Source organism: Pelobates fuscus, chromosome 5 (assembly GCF_036172605.1).
Source record: "Pelobates fuscus isolate aPelFus1 chromosome 5, aPelFus1.pri, whole genome shotgun sequence".
NCBI classification, from domain to species: Eukaryota; Metazoa; Chordata; class Amphibia; order Anura; family Pelobatidae; genus Pelobates; species Pelobates fuscus.
In genome coordinates this window covers 31121981-31140341 of record NC_086321.1, presented here as the reverse complement: position 1 = coordinate 31140341, position 18361 = coordinate 31121981, and positions in this window count along the sequence as shown.

Here is an 18361-nt window from a genome sequence, read left to right as displayed (position 1 = left end):
GGTTTTATTAATTCTCTGTAGGAGAATATAATTTTGCCTCTTGAACATGCTGCGTAATTGTGGGCACCTGTTTTAATGGCAGTTATGACAGTAGAGGTGGGCTAAAAAATTACAAAAGGAAGGGAAGATTTTAGTTATAAAGAAAGTTTAAAAAAATTTAAATCTGTTTAGTTTGGGAAAATGGCAACTCAGAGGGGACTTATACAAATATATTTGAGGACTATACAAACCATTATCTTAAAATCTATCCATAGACAGGACTATACATAGGAAACGCATGAAGACTGGAAGAAAAGAGATTTAGTCTAAGGCAAAGGAAAGTTTTTTTTACAAAAAGATCAGTAAGGATATGGAATTCTTTGCCTGATCTGACTGCCATTCTGAGGTTGAGAAGGGATTTTTTTCCTAGTTTGTTGCAAAATTGCAGAGAACTTCAAACTGGGTTTTTGGCCTTCTTTTGGATCAACAGCAAAAACAAATATGAGAAAGGCTGAAACTTGATAGACGTATGTCTCCTTTCTGCCTATGTAACTATGTAACTAACTGGTCAGTAAGTAGGGACTTAAGTATTATGCAAGAGTGATCAGAACATTGGTGAATGATGTAGTATATAAGAGTGGTAAGGATGTAGGAAATTAAATAGTATGCAGGAGTGTTCAGTGAGCAGGGAAAGATGTAATAAGTAGTAGTGGTCAGTAGGTACGGAATAGTATGTATAAGTATTAAAAAAAAAAGTAATGTAAAAAAGCAAAAAAAAAGTAATGTGTAAGAGTGGTCATAAAAGAAGGTGGTCAGTAGTTGATGAAAAATAAGGTATAATGATGAATTGAATCTTTAAAAGACTTTGTATAATATTTCATAGTTAGTAACAGGTGCTTGGAAACATAAGCAAGCAAAGATACAAGTGCTACACCGTACACATAGCATAGCACTTTACTTCATAACTTTGCAGTTGGTTGAAGTGCCCTAGGTGTCTCTACATACCAGAACATCTTTCAAGTCTGCTTGCTTTAAAAAATAAATGTTATAATTCACATAAAGCTGAAAGAGTAGTTTATGTCCATTCCAAAAAGTGAGAGAATATTTGGAAAAGACAACATTGTTGCTGGATGGAAAAAAATTCTAAGCATAAGCAAGATTTGTGGAAAAAAATAGAACTAATATTTTAATCTGAAAACTATGAAAGGTAGCACATGGATAATCTTTATTTGCATTCTAAAACAAAGCAAAACAGAATTGATTCTACAAAGTCCCAAATACAATATTTTGCTCTAGCTCCTGCTGTCACTCTACATCCAAAAAAATTCTAATTCAGGGCTTTATTCTGGTCTTAGACATATATCAGAGGCACTGTAATGGTGCCCCCCTTCTCCCACCTTCTACATCAAAAATTGTAGGTCAAACTTGATAACTGCAATGGAGGCAGAGAGAGGAAAGGACTCTGAGCGCAATGAATACACTACTTGTAAAACAGAGTTAAACAGCAACATGTCACTAGAGCTATACTGAAATGCTGCATGTGCCGCACAGCATACCGAGGTATGACAAATATTTCTCCTGTAGGATATGTTTGGAAGATTATGTTTGTTAGACTTGTGTGTTCAGTTTCAAACAAATTGTGATTCATTCGAACTTTGGGCTATTGGTCATTTGTCCAAAATTTCAGACTCTGCAATGCTATATGGACTGATGAAACAAACAAAATGGATAAAACTGTTTTGTTTGTTTTGTGATTCACAGTTCCGTCTGAGGCCCCCAAAGAAAGATATTTGATGGGAAAAAAAGATGATTGATGGTTGATTCTATTGTACGTATTATATTTTCTGAAAAAAATACATGGACGGAATTCATGTGAACGGAAAAGTCACATGGATGAATCCCAAATTGTACAAGACAATTTTTTTGTTCATATGACTTGACTGAGACAAACCAATTTTTTTTTCACAGTGTAGCATTTGTTACCATGCTCTAAAATGAAAATACATGGTAATGTAGAATGGGAGATATATCATGCACTTAATAATAATTACTTTGAAGACGCTACTGAGAGCTCCGGAGAAGTGAAGTGGAGCATGAATAAAGAGCTTCAATCCGTTGTAATGCCCACACTACTCCACTTCAATCTGTAATTAATGCTTCTGTCATCTTTGCGACTCACCACTATTCTCACAACTCAACCCTTTGTCATTCTTTATGTTGGTACCCTTCATGGTGCAATTAAAACTACTGATTTTTACTTACAAAACCCTCAATAATTCCAGTTCTAATTACATTATTCCTCTTTAATAACAAATACACATCTTCTCATTAGTCTCACTCAATGACCTTCTCTAATCCTGTATTTGTTCCCCCAATTCCAATTTTCAAGGGCTGCCTCATTTCTATATGGGGTACCTTACCTCATCCTATTAGACTATCCCGTAGCTTACAATTCTTCAAGAACTCACTGAAATCAAACACCTTTAGGGAAATAAGCAATGTTTCTAAGTGTTAATGTTTACATTGCAGTAGCTCTCCTATCCTGTGTACACATCACCTGTGTTTCCATTATCCATTTCACTTTATCCTTCTCTCTCCACACCATGTTTACAAGCTTAACCAAATGTCTGTCTTCTTGTTTTCCTTTACCCCTTTCTCCTAGATTGTAAGCTTATTTAAGCATGGCCTTCTCCACCTCTTGATTCTGTCAACATTAATTTTGTCTGTAAATTTCTTGTGTGCAATATCTCCATTGTATTATTTTTGAAGATTGTGGAAATGTATAAAAAAAATAATATTTTTTTTATTACTTTTATTATTAAATCTAAGCGCATCTCAAATGCCCATAGTTGTCAAAACAGTGGTTCCCAAACCAGTTTTCATGGCACCCCACCAGTCCAGGACTTAGGGATTACCTAGTTGTGTCCAAGGTGTTTTTTTTCTACAACCGGGAAAACCATAAATGGTGGACTGGTATGGATGCCTGGAGGACTGGTTTGGGAACCACTGGTCTAAAAATGAAGATGAGATTAACTAGTGATGGTAGGCATTGTGAATTATATGTGTCTCCCACTATTTGTTATTTTTAGGAGAGGCTAAAATCATGTGGTCTTTTGAGTCTGAGCCACAAGTTAAGATCGCAGACTGTCACACTTGTAGATCCGATAAAGAGGTGAGTATGCATATCTTGAGCTCCTTTTACAATTATAGCCCTAATTAGCACAATATGTGTTAAACATTTTTAATGTTAATAGCTTAAAAATAAGTTACAGTAGTGTCTCTTTAATATCAGTACTAGTGTCTGGCTGCTCTAGAATTCTTCACTTAAAAGAAAAAAAGAAAAAGTGAGTAACTGCAAATGTTAAAGATTTAAAATGCTACATTTTGGAAAATATGGTAAAGCTTGCTCCTATTATTCTCATGTAAAGCAATAAATGCTACAGGATTAGTAAGGTGCGAACCCATTCAATTAAAAACTCTAACCTGGTGATTTTCTGCAATGCAAACTTAATGGCCTGGTTTAAAATCCATAAAATAGTGCATTTCTTTTAATCTGAAACGGTTCATGTATCTCGTATGAACACCTAATATTTCTCAAGCATTACATCTTTAGAGATGTAATCATAATGTGTATCAATAGAGATTAAAAGACGTAGCCTACTGACATGGAAAGGAAGAGACAGACTCGCTATGTAATTCCATTGATACATGACACCTCCGAAGCAGTTGAATATTTCAGGGTATGTACATTTTTAGCTTAGAATTAAATACCATTGACTGCAGCAATCAAGCCTCATGTTATGCTGAAGGTGAATCTAATATATTTTTTCATATACTGATGCGGGTAATAGATACCATTCAGATAATAAATAACATTTAACTATTAAACCTCATGATGTCACTTATTTACTCCTTACAAAAAATATGTTGTCTGAAATAGAATCTACATTATTTAAAAGTTGATACAAATTTCTATATAAACAATAACTGTGTGTATACATTTTTGACTTAACTGGGATTGATACACATTCTATATAATATGTAAAACATTGTCATAAAACAGTCCACACAAATCTCCTAAAATCTGAGTAAAATGTCAAAAAAACAACCATCTACCCTCGTCCCCCTTATCCCGCCTACCTCCTGGCATCTCTTCTATCCCTCTTGCTCTACATCCTCATCCCTTTACTATATATCTACCCCTCTTACCTCACCTGTTCTGTATTCTACTCTTTGTTTCTTCTCTTTCACATTATGTTATTCGGTGAAAATACATTTGGTTCATGCAATGTGAAGATATACAGGTAATGCGTAATAATAGATGCATGGTTCTGCTACAATGCTATATCAATGTATACGTTATGTGAAGTCAGTGCTACAGAACTTGTTGTATAATGTACGTATCTGCTGAACCAATGAAAATTGTCAAATTGAAAAAACAAAAACAATAAAAAAAAAACAATCATCTATGTTGAACCTACAGAATCTTTTATTGATCAGTATTCACAGATGGGAAAAAAGACGCAACATTTACAGAGATACTCTAAGCACCATAACAATACAGCTTAATGTTGTGGTTCTGGTGCAAAGAGACTGTCCATGCAACCCCAACAATGCAATCACTGCTTTTTCTATTAAAAAAAACACTGTTTTAAAGCCATCTCTAGTGGCTATCCCTTAAATAGCTACTAGAGGCATTTCATGGAATGATCCTGCAATCTTTGACATTCCGTTTCTCTTCCTGATAATGCCGAAAGTCCCCATTGAGGTGCATTGAGTCACTGCTTCTCTATAAGAAGAACTGGATTGGCTGACATAATCTGTAATTATGATCTCCTCCAGGGAAGAGTGGCGGCCACTGCAAGGTCAGCATACCAGGGATCTAAAGGTTAGCAAAGCTCTCTATTTAACTTGCTAACCAGGTGCATATATCAAAATTGTTATGAGAACAATCTAACGTTAGGAATAGATTAGGAGATTCGGTTTTCTCAGAATCACAATTATGCCAAATTTGGACCTATAGCCTATTTGACCAAAAGAAAAACACATTTTGAGCCACCACATTCCTTAATCCCAAAAGCCCAAGCTGTTTCAGCTGTGGCATAATTTGGTGTTAACTATTTTCCTCCTGGCACTAACAGCCAGCGGGCAAATTGTTACAATAATAAACAGGAGAAATGTACAAAGGTGGATAAGCACTAGGTAGTTAACAATGGGTAACCTGATGTGGCAAACACTTTAAAGGAAAGGGACTCCATTTACACCCCAAATGATAAGCACAGACAAATCGAAAAAGAAAAACAGGTTGTGCCAAATGACAGAAAATAATGAGTACAAGAAAATTATGAAGAAAGTCCAACTTGGTATAGTCCACAACTTTCTGTATCAAATATTCTTGTTTCAGATGATACTTCTAGTTAAATCCATGGGTACATGAAAGAGAGCAGAACAAAATCAATGGTGCAGACTATTATACAAGATAAAATGAAAATATCTGGAGCTTAAAACCAGCTCCAGTTTGGATAGTGTACCGTGGTATATCTTCTCGTGTGGATCAATGTTTCTTGTGAATAGCAGCCAGTGGTTACCAGTGTTAACAGTGCAATAATTCTCTCTAAAAAAAAAAAAAGAAACTAACAATGGTGTGATATTGTAAACTAAGGTGAGAAATGCAATAAATAGACTACACACTCACGAAAGAGGAACTTGCATCTTAAGCTCAATGTATCATGCGAATGCAAGAATTTACTGTCACAAACAATCAAAACGCAAGCTTGAGGTCATAGCAATTTAAGTTTTTTCTCCTCTGCTGGACATTCCTATATTTAGTTCTGCTAAGAATATCTGACTTGGTGGACTTATTTCTTAGTCAATTGCATTTTTATCTATTACAAGAATATAGCAGAGAATATTTTCTGAAGTCTGTTGTTTTCAGAAGGACCATGCCTTCTTCTCATTGATCCTCTCTGACAGCCAGCAACAGTTAGTAGAATAGTTGTGGCACCCTGGACTCTAGAAAAGTGGCGTAGTAATACATCGTGAATCATAGCTCTCGAATGACAAAACACCTCAAGGTCATTTTAAGGAGGCACCAATACAATTTAATGCATTTGGTAGTGTTTGGCCTTTGGCCTTTGCGTATGCTCAAATCTTTATAGTTTTTGCACAAAAAATAAAAACTGCACTATTCTGCTTCCTTATTATTTTTCCAGAAAAACATCCTTATCAAAAGTATGCACACAGTCTCAGTCCCAACAGCACTGAGTGAGCTGCATTTAATTCGCAACCTGGCTGCAGACAGTCAGATAAACTACAATCAGGTTGTGGTGTCCTTACTATATGTCTCCTTTTGTATCCTCTCCTAATGCTGGTTGTTTTGTTGTTCAGATAAATCAGTAATGTCAGTGGCTGAGCTGTGTACATACTTTGATAAGGAAGTCTTTTTTCTTGAGTGAGGGGGTGTGGCTTAAGAGGCTGGCAATTATGTATTTCTATTCACATTATAAAGTCCTACTCATTTCTCTTTCCATTTCATCTGTAATCTAGCCAACACAGCATGATCAACACATCATTTGAAATAGGTCTTACAGTAAGACAATTCTCCAGATAATAATATTATTATTATTATTGGCATTTATATAGTGCAAACGCGTTCCACATTGCTTTTATAAATTGAGTCTGGGGACATAAAAGCAAATAAGAAACAAAAGATCACAAATATTAACAGGAAACATGTGGTTATAGAATACCCTGCTTGGCAGAGCTTACAATATAGAGGAGCCTCTGAAGTAGAACGTGCTACACTTGCAATTAGTAGCTCATGATATTTTCCTTTTGCCTACTGAGTTTAACGATTTAATGATGCAAAGGAAATAGACAGAGATCCTTGAAAGAAGTTGCTCAATCAATGGTTTTGCTTACAGCTAATGTATCTACATTCCAAATTATGAAAAGTATTTCCCAGATGTATTTATCTCTCCTTCAAGTTCACTGTTATTGATTTATTTTTAAATTGGTCCACTTGGTTGCATTTCCAAACAATTGAAAGTCCTGTTTGATCTGACATATCCTGAAGTTATGTTAGCACCTTTTCCCTCTAGTAAAGGGTGAGAACAAATAATTCTTGGCAGCTGACATCAAATACCAAGTAGAATGGAAACTAAGATACTACAGTAGCCTAGTAACTATTCTAAAATACTGAATGAGTTCTAAAATCCCATCTGATGTTCCTCAAATGTAGATAATGCACTGCCAGTGTCAGACGCTGGAACAGATAGCATTATTTACTCTTAAAATAAAAAATCTAAAAACTCTTTTTATTGAGGGACAAAAGGCGGTGCAAATGACAATAGCATTTTTTTGCTCTGTATGAAAGCAATGCTCATCATTCTGTATAGCCCAAGACACATGCTTAAGGCAATATTAAGAAACATATAGTATTAAAAGTGATTGTAAAAAGTAAAAAAAAAAGAAAGAAAGATATTGTATATAGTAATAAAAATATACAACTCATCTGGAACCTAGTAAAGGTATTCCTGTAGGGAGTATTGTCATTGTTTAATAAGGCATTTGGGTTTCGATGAATAACTTGGTTTCTCAACTTTTCCCAATGTGATAAAAAAAGTTTTCCACTATTTGGCCTTGAATAGTAACAAGAATCTTTGTGATACCATTTTTTCTTAATTGTGACCTGAAATGTGTGTAATAGGATAGTATTAATATTTTCTGGCTTAATATGTCTGACATTCCACACTAATAATAGTCAGCTGTGATATGTTGAAAAAGGGTTGAATGCATGGGGGAAAGGGTAGAGAAGGGGAGAACATGAGAAAATTGGTTTCCAATGTCTGGGAATCGGAAACTTTGATATTGTGGAAATGCAACCAAGTGGACCAATTTAAAAATAGTCAATAACTTAATCTTCATAGTTTGGAATGTATGTACATTAAGTGTTCTGACCATATGGAGAATCTATACAAGATATTGTACCATTGGCACCTGGCTCCTTCAAGGTTACAGAAAATGAATAAATATTTTTTTGGATAGCTGCTGGAGAGGCGGGGGTGACTTTGGGACACTGTCTTACATATTTCTTAATTAAACTGATACATCTATCCATTGTCACATTCACACCAGACTTGGAATTATTTAAGAGATTCCCTGATGCAACCAACAGAATAGGTAAGATCATGATAGGCCACATTCTTATCATACACTGCTATTGGAAGACACCAACCGTTCCATCTATAAGAGAAGTGCTTCTTTTTGTAATGGATAACAAAATATATGAATTTGCATTGAGGCAACCATCCCCAGACAATGCTGTATTATTTGTTTCACTGGGACACTTGGCAGGACGATATAAAGAAAAAATATTGGATATAATTAATCTCACACCCCCTGCAATACCATTAATATGTTAGAGAGTAGGGAGCCCATGGGCCCATAATATGTTTGTTCCCACTCCATGTCACCAAAATATATATACTAAAACTGGAAACACAGAGGTTTGGATACTGCAGTATCAAAACATAAATGAATACAGGTATGAAAAAAAAATCACTTCTGTGCAGCTAGTTCTAAAAACACCTTGGCTCTCTTACAGTGGTAACTATATAAACAACAAAAACAGCCTGAAAAGGAATTCTGCTTGATGTTTAGAGAGAGTGATTATTAACTGTTCTTTCCTTTGTTTACAGGGGTCTTTGGGACACCATTCATTTACTTTTAGAGGCAGACCTTGCATCAGAGTCTGTGCTAGATGATTCTGCGCCCTAGGCAAGACCAGCTACTGGCATCCCAAAACAAAAATTGCCAACTTTGTGTGTCTCCCCAGGCTGTTTGCATGTCTCTTTCTCCCCAACCCCTTGTGTGTCTCTTTTTCCCCTTCCCTCTGGGTGTTAGACATGTGCAATTCGTTTCGAGACGAATATTAATTCGGACGAATTTCAGGCAATTCGGACATTCGGATACTTCTGAATGTCCGAATAACCGAAGTGCCGAATTACCGAGGTCCCGAAGTTCCGAAATTACCGAATTTCCAAAGTTCCAAAGTTGCCGAAGTGCCGAAGTGCCGAAGTACTAATATACTTACCCAGTGGAAGAAGAGGAATGTTACACTGTATACAGTTTTAAATAAAAAGTATACAAACATAGCCAGGATTCAGCTGTAAGCATTTGCAACACTTACAACAATCAAGTAACATACATTCATATAAAATGTAAGTTACTTGGTCAGTCAGTGTAATGACAGGAATGAATAAGTAGATAACTCCCACGGTATTAGGGAGCTATGAACTAAAAGGCTGAAAGACCTAAATTGATTTTTCAGACAAATTTACTAATATTAAGTAAAGATTACTTAGTATTAGAAAATTATGCCCCTACTCGCTATACTGCGAGTAGGGGCATGTCTACTAACTGTTAAAAAAAAAAACTCCCCCCTCCTAACCTGAAGGGGGGACCTATTGCCCCCCCCAGCCCCCACCCGTGTACGGCGGGTGGGGGCCCTAAAGTAAAATAAGGGGGGACCTATTGTCCTCTCCCAGGCCCCCACCCATGAGCGGCGGGTGGGGGCCCTAAAGTAAAGTACTGGGGGGGACCTAATGTCCTCCCCCCTGTCCCACCCCTGAGCGGTGGGTGGGGGCCCTAAATACTAATTAGGGGGGACCTAATGTCCTCCCCCATGGCCCCCACCCCTGAGCGGTGGGTGGGTGGGGGCCCTAAAATACTAATTAGGGGGGGACCTAATGTCCTCCCCCCGGCCCCCACCCCTGAGCAGTGGGTGGGGGCCCTAAATAGGGGGGGACCTAATGTCCTCCCCCCTGGCCCCCACCCCATGAGCAGTGGGTGGGGGCCCTAAATTAGAATGAGGGGGGGACCTAATGTCCTCCCCCATGGCCCCCACCCCTGAGCGGTGGGTGGGGGCCCTAAAATACTAATTAGGGGGGACCTAATGTCCTCCCCCCGGCCCCCACCCCTGAGCAGTGGGTGGGGGCCCTAAATACTAATTAGGGGGGACCTAATGTCTTCCCCCTGGCCCCCACCCCATGAGCGGTGGGTGGGGGCCCTAAATAAAAAATAACCCCCTCCCCCGGGTGACTAGGGGTCCCCAAACCCCTAGTCACCCCCCTCCCCCCAAAAATTAACCCCTTCCTACCCCCCTCACCCTAATAATAATGAGGGGGGACCATTTAACTAAGTACCTGAAAAATAAAAACATTTGATGTTTTCTTTCTTCTAAAATCTTCTTTTTTCAGCCCCTAAAAGGGCAAATAAAAAACCATAATAACCGACGCAAAAAAAATAAATTAAAAAAATTATCCATCTTCACCTGGCAAGGGCTCCGCACAGACTGAGCTCTGCAGGGCGGGGGAAGGCTTATAAAGCCTTGCTCTGCCCTGCAATTAGTCTCAGAGCACTCTGATTGGTGGGTTTAAGCCATCCAAAGTATCGAAGTGCCGAATTGCCGAAGTGCCAAATTGCCGAAGTGCCGAATTGCCGAATTGCTGAATTGCCGAAGTCCCGAATTTCGGAATGCCGAACCGAACCGACAATTTGTCCCATGCACATGCCTACTGGGTGTCTCTTCCCCAGCCCTTCTTTGTGTCTCTCACCCTCCAGACCATTTGTGTGTTTCTTCCTCCCTCAGCCCATGTGTGTCTTTTCCCCATCTCCTTTGTGTGTGTCTTTCTCACTCTAAGTCTTTTTGTGTGTCTCTTCCTCTCCCTAGTCCCTTTTTGTGTTTCTCCCCCAGCCATTTTGTGTGTATTTCTTTTCCATGTTATGCAACTTGGACCACTGAATTATGGTCACAAGTTGATAACCATAAGGAAAAGGGGATATAAATTGGCCCTGGAACCATAAGTGTGCTTTGCCCCATTTATCATCCCTATGTGAAGAATAAAGAGGGGGGGGGGGGCTCAAGCTGGAAACCAGTTGGATTCTTCTCTACTTACATGGGCTTCTGAACTGAGCTAAATGTATATGGATACTTTCACTCTATGCACATGCTAACAGTTACCAGCAGAGAAAGAAGAGTATGAATACAAGAAACACTATGGTATCAAAGTGGGGGATGGAAGATGCAAACACTTCCAAAATAATTTAGATATGAGATATTAAAAACATAATTGACAAGAAGCAAATATGATGAAATAACGTTTACACGTTTAAGAAAATATCGAAACTAACAGATGTGCTTGGTAGACACTGTAAATATTCTAGTATTGTTTTGAAAAAAACACATTTATTCTTATATTCTATTTTGTACACATTAATAATATTCTATAAATGAGCTCTCCATAGATTAAATATGTGCATATAGTTATAAAGTTGCAAAGGAAGCACATACTTGGTGTTTGTGTCATTTGCCAGAGGCGTTGCTCTTTATAAACTTGTAACTAGAGGCCTGTCATTTATTATGTGCTGATAAAACTAAAAGGGCAGCAATGCATTGAATGTTTTTTTTTAACGTATTACATTTTATACTGTGACCTGGATTTTGACTTGTATATAAATGCAAGGCACCAGAGGGTCCTGAAGTTCCATTTAACGCAGCTGATACAAACAATGAATGTTTAAAAACACTCATCAATACTAGTGTTATTTGGAAACCCAAGGTCTCGTACTTCAATCAGTTCTCGGTATGCTAAATGTCACAGTGTTCATCATCCTGCTGGTTCTGAGCAATGTCTAGCAATGTCGTACCAGATTTCAAGGTAAAGAGTAAGTGTAGAGGGTGCTGTTCATCCTCGTTGCCTCCACATTAGACCCAAAGGAAATAACATAAGCTTCAGCTTTTTGGAAATTTGCACCTATTTTTTTTTGATCACTAGATGGCAAAGGCAGCCATGTTACAGTGCTGCACCCATCCCATATGTATCCTATTAAGTGTTAATAAGTGTGTAGGGATTTTTAAAAAATCCCGGTCTCTGTCTCTTTAGCTGAAAGCAACATGGAGAATCGCTAATGTAGAACTCACCTAAGAGGTTTGTCTTGATGTGGCAAGTGAGCTTACACTTCAATGGCTGTTGGAGTGGTACTGAAATCCTCCAGTTATTTAAATGTGGATAGGGATATGGGGTACCGTGCAGATAACCTTATTGATTTTGTTCTATGTAGATGGAAAAGGCATGACCAGAGTGTTGAGTATTACCAGTTTTTATAGATCGTCCTACCTATTGAAGTATATTAAAGTATACTGAAGTAATGCATGTAACACCTGCCCCAACTAGTGGACAGGACAATACAGAAGATAAATCTTCTCCACCCATCCAGGTCTATATTTCCATACATCATGGGATTCAAACAGCCATTTACTCGGCAGTCACTTTATCATAAATTCTCCATCCTCCGCTTGCCATAAAAGTGCTGTGTACTCCTTCTTCTTCAGATTTAAGGAATTGTTCTAGTCTTAAGTAGACCCACTGTCCACATCATCCAAACATAAGTAAATGAAGTAAGCATATACCCCGTGTTAATTAGACCAGATGTAGTGAAACGATGTTCCTCCAGACCTTTTTCAACTCTAACTTCCAACTATATTGAAATTTTACTCCCATCACTGAAAGATAAATATATATAAACAACCAAGAAATGGGCAGTGCTTAAAATGACAAGCCAATGTGTTAACAACCAAAATAATAATTGTAAATAACCCACAGCAATCACCCACAAAAGTGACATTTAATGTAAACAAACCCCAAAAAAGTGGTTTACTCTGAATAAATACATATCAGATATCTAAAAATCTGTAAAAAAAAAAAAAATAACACAAAAAAATCTAGTGCAGACCATCTGATTCAGGCGGAGACACGGATCAAATCACAGGAACCAGGAAGTGCCTTAGAAAAGCTGGCATTAATCACTGGTATTCATATGTTTGTAGGATTATCTGTTTGGTATGCCCACCACTGTTTAATCTTACTATTTTTATACTGCACCTATCAGTTTATTCATGTTTGCATTCTGATTGAACTTTGTCATGTTTTTGAAAAGTTTCGGCGAAACTGTCAGTGATCTGATTAAACTGACAGAGTACAATGTAAGAAGGCTGTTATATTTAGGAAGTAATATAAAGCTGTGGGCTGACTGGAATGTCAGCCCACTAAGTGTACTAAAACGGAAAACACATCACACTTTTAATAAATATTAAATAAATAATAATAAATTAAATGATTATTGACAGCGAAAGAGCAAGATTATTAAAATGATAATAGTCAGTTTAAAAGAGCTATTAATAGGGATATAATTAGAATAGACTCACCTGGGAGGCTAAGCAGCAAAGAAAGAGGAGTTGGGAGGAGCCGATGGCAGTTTATATTACTGTGATGAATGCTGATTGGTTAAACTTTTTTACACTGATTGTTAACTGTTTCTTTGCTGCTGGGAGTTACAGTAAAGAAAGATAAGCACATATGAAGCCTCCTGTCTTGCCATAAAATTTTATGTGATACTGTATCATTGGGGGTTTCTGTTTTTTTCTCCCTCCATAATTTATGCTCAAGAAGATTACCAAAGTGTGGATTTCAAGTTGTGGGGTCCATTTCCTCTCAAAAGGCGTCCTAAATTTTAGAATGTTTAAATTAGTTAAATGAAACTATGGATTGCATACTAGGTGATGGGGCTTTACATGTGTTATGTGCTTGACACTTACAACTTACCCTACAATGGGTATATCCAAATACACATCAATGCAAACTAAATATGTGTTCAGATATATTCAAAGAAGGCTTATGTGTTTTCTAGCTACCATAACTACCTTATCCAAGGCAATAAATCTATGGATGCATTTATACATGCACTGATAGACAAATTCTCTGGCTTATTAATTACACAATTCCTGTTCTATATTAATCTGTTATTGGGGTTTCTATCTGAGAGCTTCCACTTTAACCAGAATCAAAATACATATATTAGAACACAGCAACAGAATATACAAGAATCCACAACGTTGGTTATAATGAAATCAATTTACTTAAACAATCCGGAATTCAAACAATACACATTACAATACAACAATCCCCAACAATAAAACATAAACTTATAACATAACTATACTTCTATTTACAAATATAACTCATGCATGATCATAGCTACCTTTCTTTGAGATCTCCAGGGGACTGGTTTTCATTCCTCCCTGCCCCTTCTGCTTCTCCTCTCCTCCTTCCTTCTTAACTACTGACCCAACAGTTCACGAGATATGCTATTGACTTCCATTTGATTACATGGGACCCTTATGATTGGTTGGTGCTGTGTTTTCTTTTTCCCTCCTGGCCTGTGGCTACACAAGACCCACCTAACATGCCCCTGGGGTCTTTCTCATGTGTACCTGAATAAAGTTAGAGATTGCTATCCTTATATGACCCTCTGAAATCTCAACAAGATTATTATCATCAAACATTTCCATTGTATCTTGGGTTGTGTGGACAACACTACATATACAACCCACTATCTTGACATACCATTGTTTATGGCTGCCCTTCCTATACACAAAAACCTGTATTTCTAACTTACCACATTCTACAGCCATCATGCATACTGCCATTCTCACACATTTTTATATTATATTAATTCCCATTTATAAAACATAAAGCCAAGAGTTTATAAAATTAGCCTTTCCATAGTGTAACAGGAACTCCATTCACTCAGAGCCAGGGTTAATAATGCTCTGGGAATTGTGGGTTTAAACTCAATATACATGTATGTGTGTGATAATATATCACTAGTATTTTTTGGTTGAATCAGATGATCTACACTAGATTTTATTTTGTTTTACAGATTTTTATTCTGAGCGCAACACTTTTTTGGTTTGTGTATAAGATACATATATATTTAAAGAGACACTTTAAGCAGCTAAACAACGTTATCTTAATGAAGTGAGTTTGGTGTATAGATCATGTTGCCGTATTCTGACTGCTCAGTTCTCTTCCATTTAGCAGTTAAATCACTTTTGTATCTGTTTATGGAGCCCTAGCCACACCTCCCCTGGCTGTGACTCACACAGCCTCCCTACACACCTTCTGGAAAAGAGTCTTATTTTTTAGCATCCTTAACTCCACAATGTGATTCATTTAGAATGTCTTATCTTCTACTCTGCTAATTGCCTTCTAGAGCCTGCAACAGCCTCGTGTGTGATTACATTTCAAATAACAGGACAGAAATTAGTATCTCTATAGTAAGCACAATGTGCTGTAAAATCTGATTGAACATGTGGCTAGGACAAGGTGTTGCTAGGGCTATATAAGCAGAAATAAAAGTGTTTTAACTCCAAAATTGCAGAGAATTGAACAAGTGTATAATGCATATACCTAAAAGACATATAAGTATGTATGTATTTATATATAGTTGTGTAGATATGTATAAACATTTGCATACAGATACATATGGAGGGATATATACAGCAAGATGCTACCAAGGAGCTTGTCCATGCTCTAGTAATTGTCTGCATGGATTATTGTAACCCTCTCCTAATTGGTCTTCCCAAAAGCCGTATTGTCTGTATTGAATGCTGCCACCAGACTGATTTTCCTCTCTAGTCGGTCCTCTCACACCTCACTCCTCTGTCATTCCTTACATTGGCTTCCTATATCCTATAGGAGTCAATTCAAAGTTCTAACCCATACCTATAAAGCACTGAACAATTCTAGCCCCTCTTATATCTCTTCACAGATCCATAGGTATGCCCCTTCTCGGTCTCTCCGCTCTGCCCGTGACCTTCTCCTGTCCGCTGCTCGCACCCGTACGGCCAACTCACGCTTGCAGGACTTCTTGTGGGTGGCTGCCTTCCGCCATCAGACTCTCCCCTAGTCTTCAATCATTTAAGAAGTACCTTAAAACCCATTTCTTTAGGAACGCTTATGGCCTCCCAGACTAGCCTCTGCCTCACATACCTGTCTCTTGCTCTCTCCTAAAGGGCAGCACTCTACTCTCTCATCCAGCTCTGCTTCACTCCCACCTTATTTGATTGCTATTTCCTGTCCTACTGTGTTTTACACCCCACCTCCTATAGACTGTAAGCTCGTTTGAGCAGGGTCCTCTTCAACCTATCGTTCCTGTAAGTTTCTCTCTCATAATATTGTAAAGCTCCATGGAATCTGTTGGCGCTATATAAATTGGAATAATAATAATATATATTGTGTGTATTTGTAACTATATTTAAGGATGCATTTTAATGCATTAAATTTAACCTACATATACTTACATCTATATACACTTGAATTTCCAAGTCTGTTTGTCTGCGTGCTATGTGTGTGTGTGCACACACATGTGTTCAAATATATAAAATCTTCTTCCAGGGGGCGTGGCCTGGCATCGCGCGGTAATGGACGCGTGATCTGTTAGCTCCCGAGAGGGTTACCGTTCCACAGCGATTATATCAGCGTTAACTGCCATAAAACAACCTAGAAAACGACCATCGGACAACATACATCACCATGTCCCAAAAGGCACCCAGAAAATCGAAAATCCGACCAGTTGCGACCCGGGTCTCCTCCTTTACACCGCCGCGCATCAGTAATCAAGATGGCGCCGGAGATCCAGAATCGCCTACAGCAGCGTCGGAACACAGTGACAGCACCTCTATATCCATGGGGAATACTGCTCCTGCTTCAGAACAAACCCTACATAGGATGCTACAAGACCTGCAGCAAAACATGCGGCTGGAATTCGCCAAACTAGCACGCGATATCAGAGCGGACATTAAGGAAATCGGTGAACGCACATCAGCGATTGAAGACAAAATGGAGGAGGTAATAGGAGCTCACAATAATCTGGCTGCGACATGTGAAACGATGGACACCCGCATGGCATATCTAGAGGCCAAGGTCGCTGACCACGAAGACCGTGACAGGCGTAATAATATTCGTCTGCGAGGCATACCGGAGGAAATTAAACCTACAGAACTGAGGGACTATGCTATTGGCCTTTTTAAGGTCCTATGCCCAGGTCTTACAGAGGGAGACCTCCGGTTAGACCGCATACACCGCCTACCACGACCCAAATTTCTACAGCCCACGGCAGCCCGAGATGTACTCACCAGGATGCATTATTTCACCTCCAAAGAACTGGTAATGCGTGCAGCGAGAATTACAGATAATATACCACCTGAATTCCAGAATGTCAAGCTGTTTGTGGACTTGTCCGCTACTACACTAGCAAAGCGCAGGGAATTAACCCCCATTACGAAAGCGCTTAGAGATGCAGAAATCCTATACAAATGGGGATACCCCACCCGTCTTATAATAAAGCGAAACGGAGCAGAACATCACATATCTACGACTTCAGAAGGGGCACGACTACTCCAGGACTGGAATGTGCCAGTCACCCTACAGGCCCCGAAGGATCCACCCCGAGGTCTCCCATCATCGCCTCTGAAAATCACTAAAGAATGGTCCACTGGGGCGAAGCACAAATGACATGGACTTAGAATATATACCAAACTGTATAAACCACCTGACACCGCAGTCTGAGGACGTGTAAGCATAATGTCTATGATTGTCGTTCTGTTCATATACTATACTTATGACCATGTTATAACTATATATGTGTTACAAGGTTATTTGAATACCTAGCAATGTATAGAATTGAGAACTGTACTTTTATACACCACAGATGTATAACGGCCACATCAAACACTATCTGCACCAAACCACATACTGATGGTTACCCACAGACCCGTGTTAGGGTCCAAATAACCACATGGGCAGTTCTGATTCAAAAATTGCCCTCCCCCCCGCTTAGGCTCCATAGGGCCACTAAACTCTTTCCCTAAGTCAGATAATCTCCATCTGACTTCTCTATTGTATATAGTTCATGGTTGGCACCACGTTTGGTACCCCACCCTCTCTTTACCCCTACACCCCCCCGTACACATACTACCTGGGAAATACGGTCTTATGACGCAGGCCGCAACAGAACCCTGCCTTACGCTTAGACAGTACTTGTCACTAAACGCTACAATGTATGACAGTCGTGCTCATCTACTAATGTGGAGTAAACAATGCCCAACTGCTGGTATAGTACAACATGCACCCTTAACGCACACCTATGGCTCTGAATATCTTGTCACTTAATGCCAAGGGACTGAACTCCCCTCATAAGAGGAGGCTGGCCCTTGCGGAAGCCAAAAGCGCAAAGGCAATGATAGCCTTCTTTCAAGAGACCTATTTTTTAAACGCTAAAATGCCCAAATTCTCGTCCAAACACTACCCAATAGGTTTCCACACTGGTTATGCCAAAAAGAAGAGAGGGGTTTCAATCCTAATCAGCAAAGACGTGGCCTTCTCCTTACAAAAGAAAATAGGAGATAAGGAAGGTAGATTCATTCTCATACAATGTTACATTAACAACGAACAATATACCCTCATAAACATTTACGGCC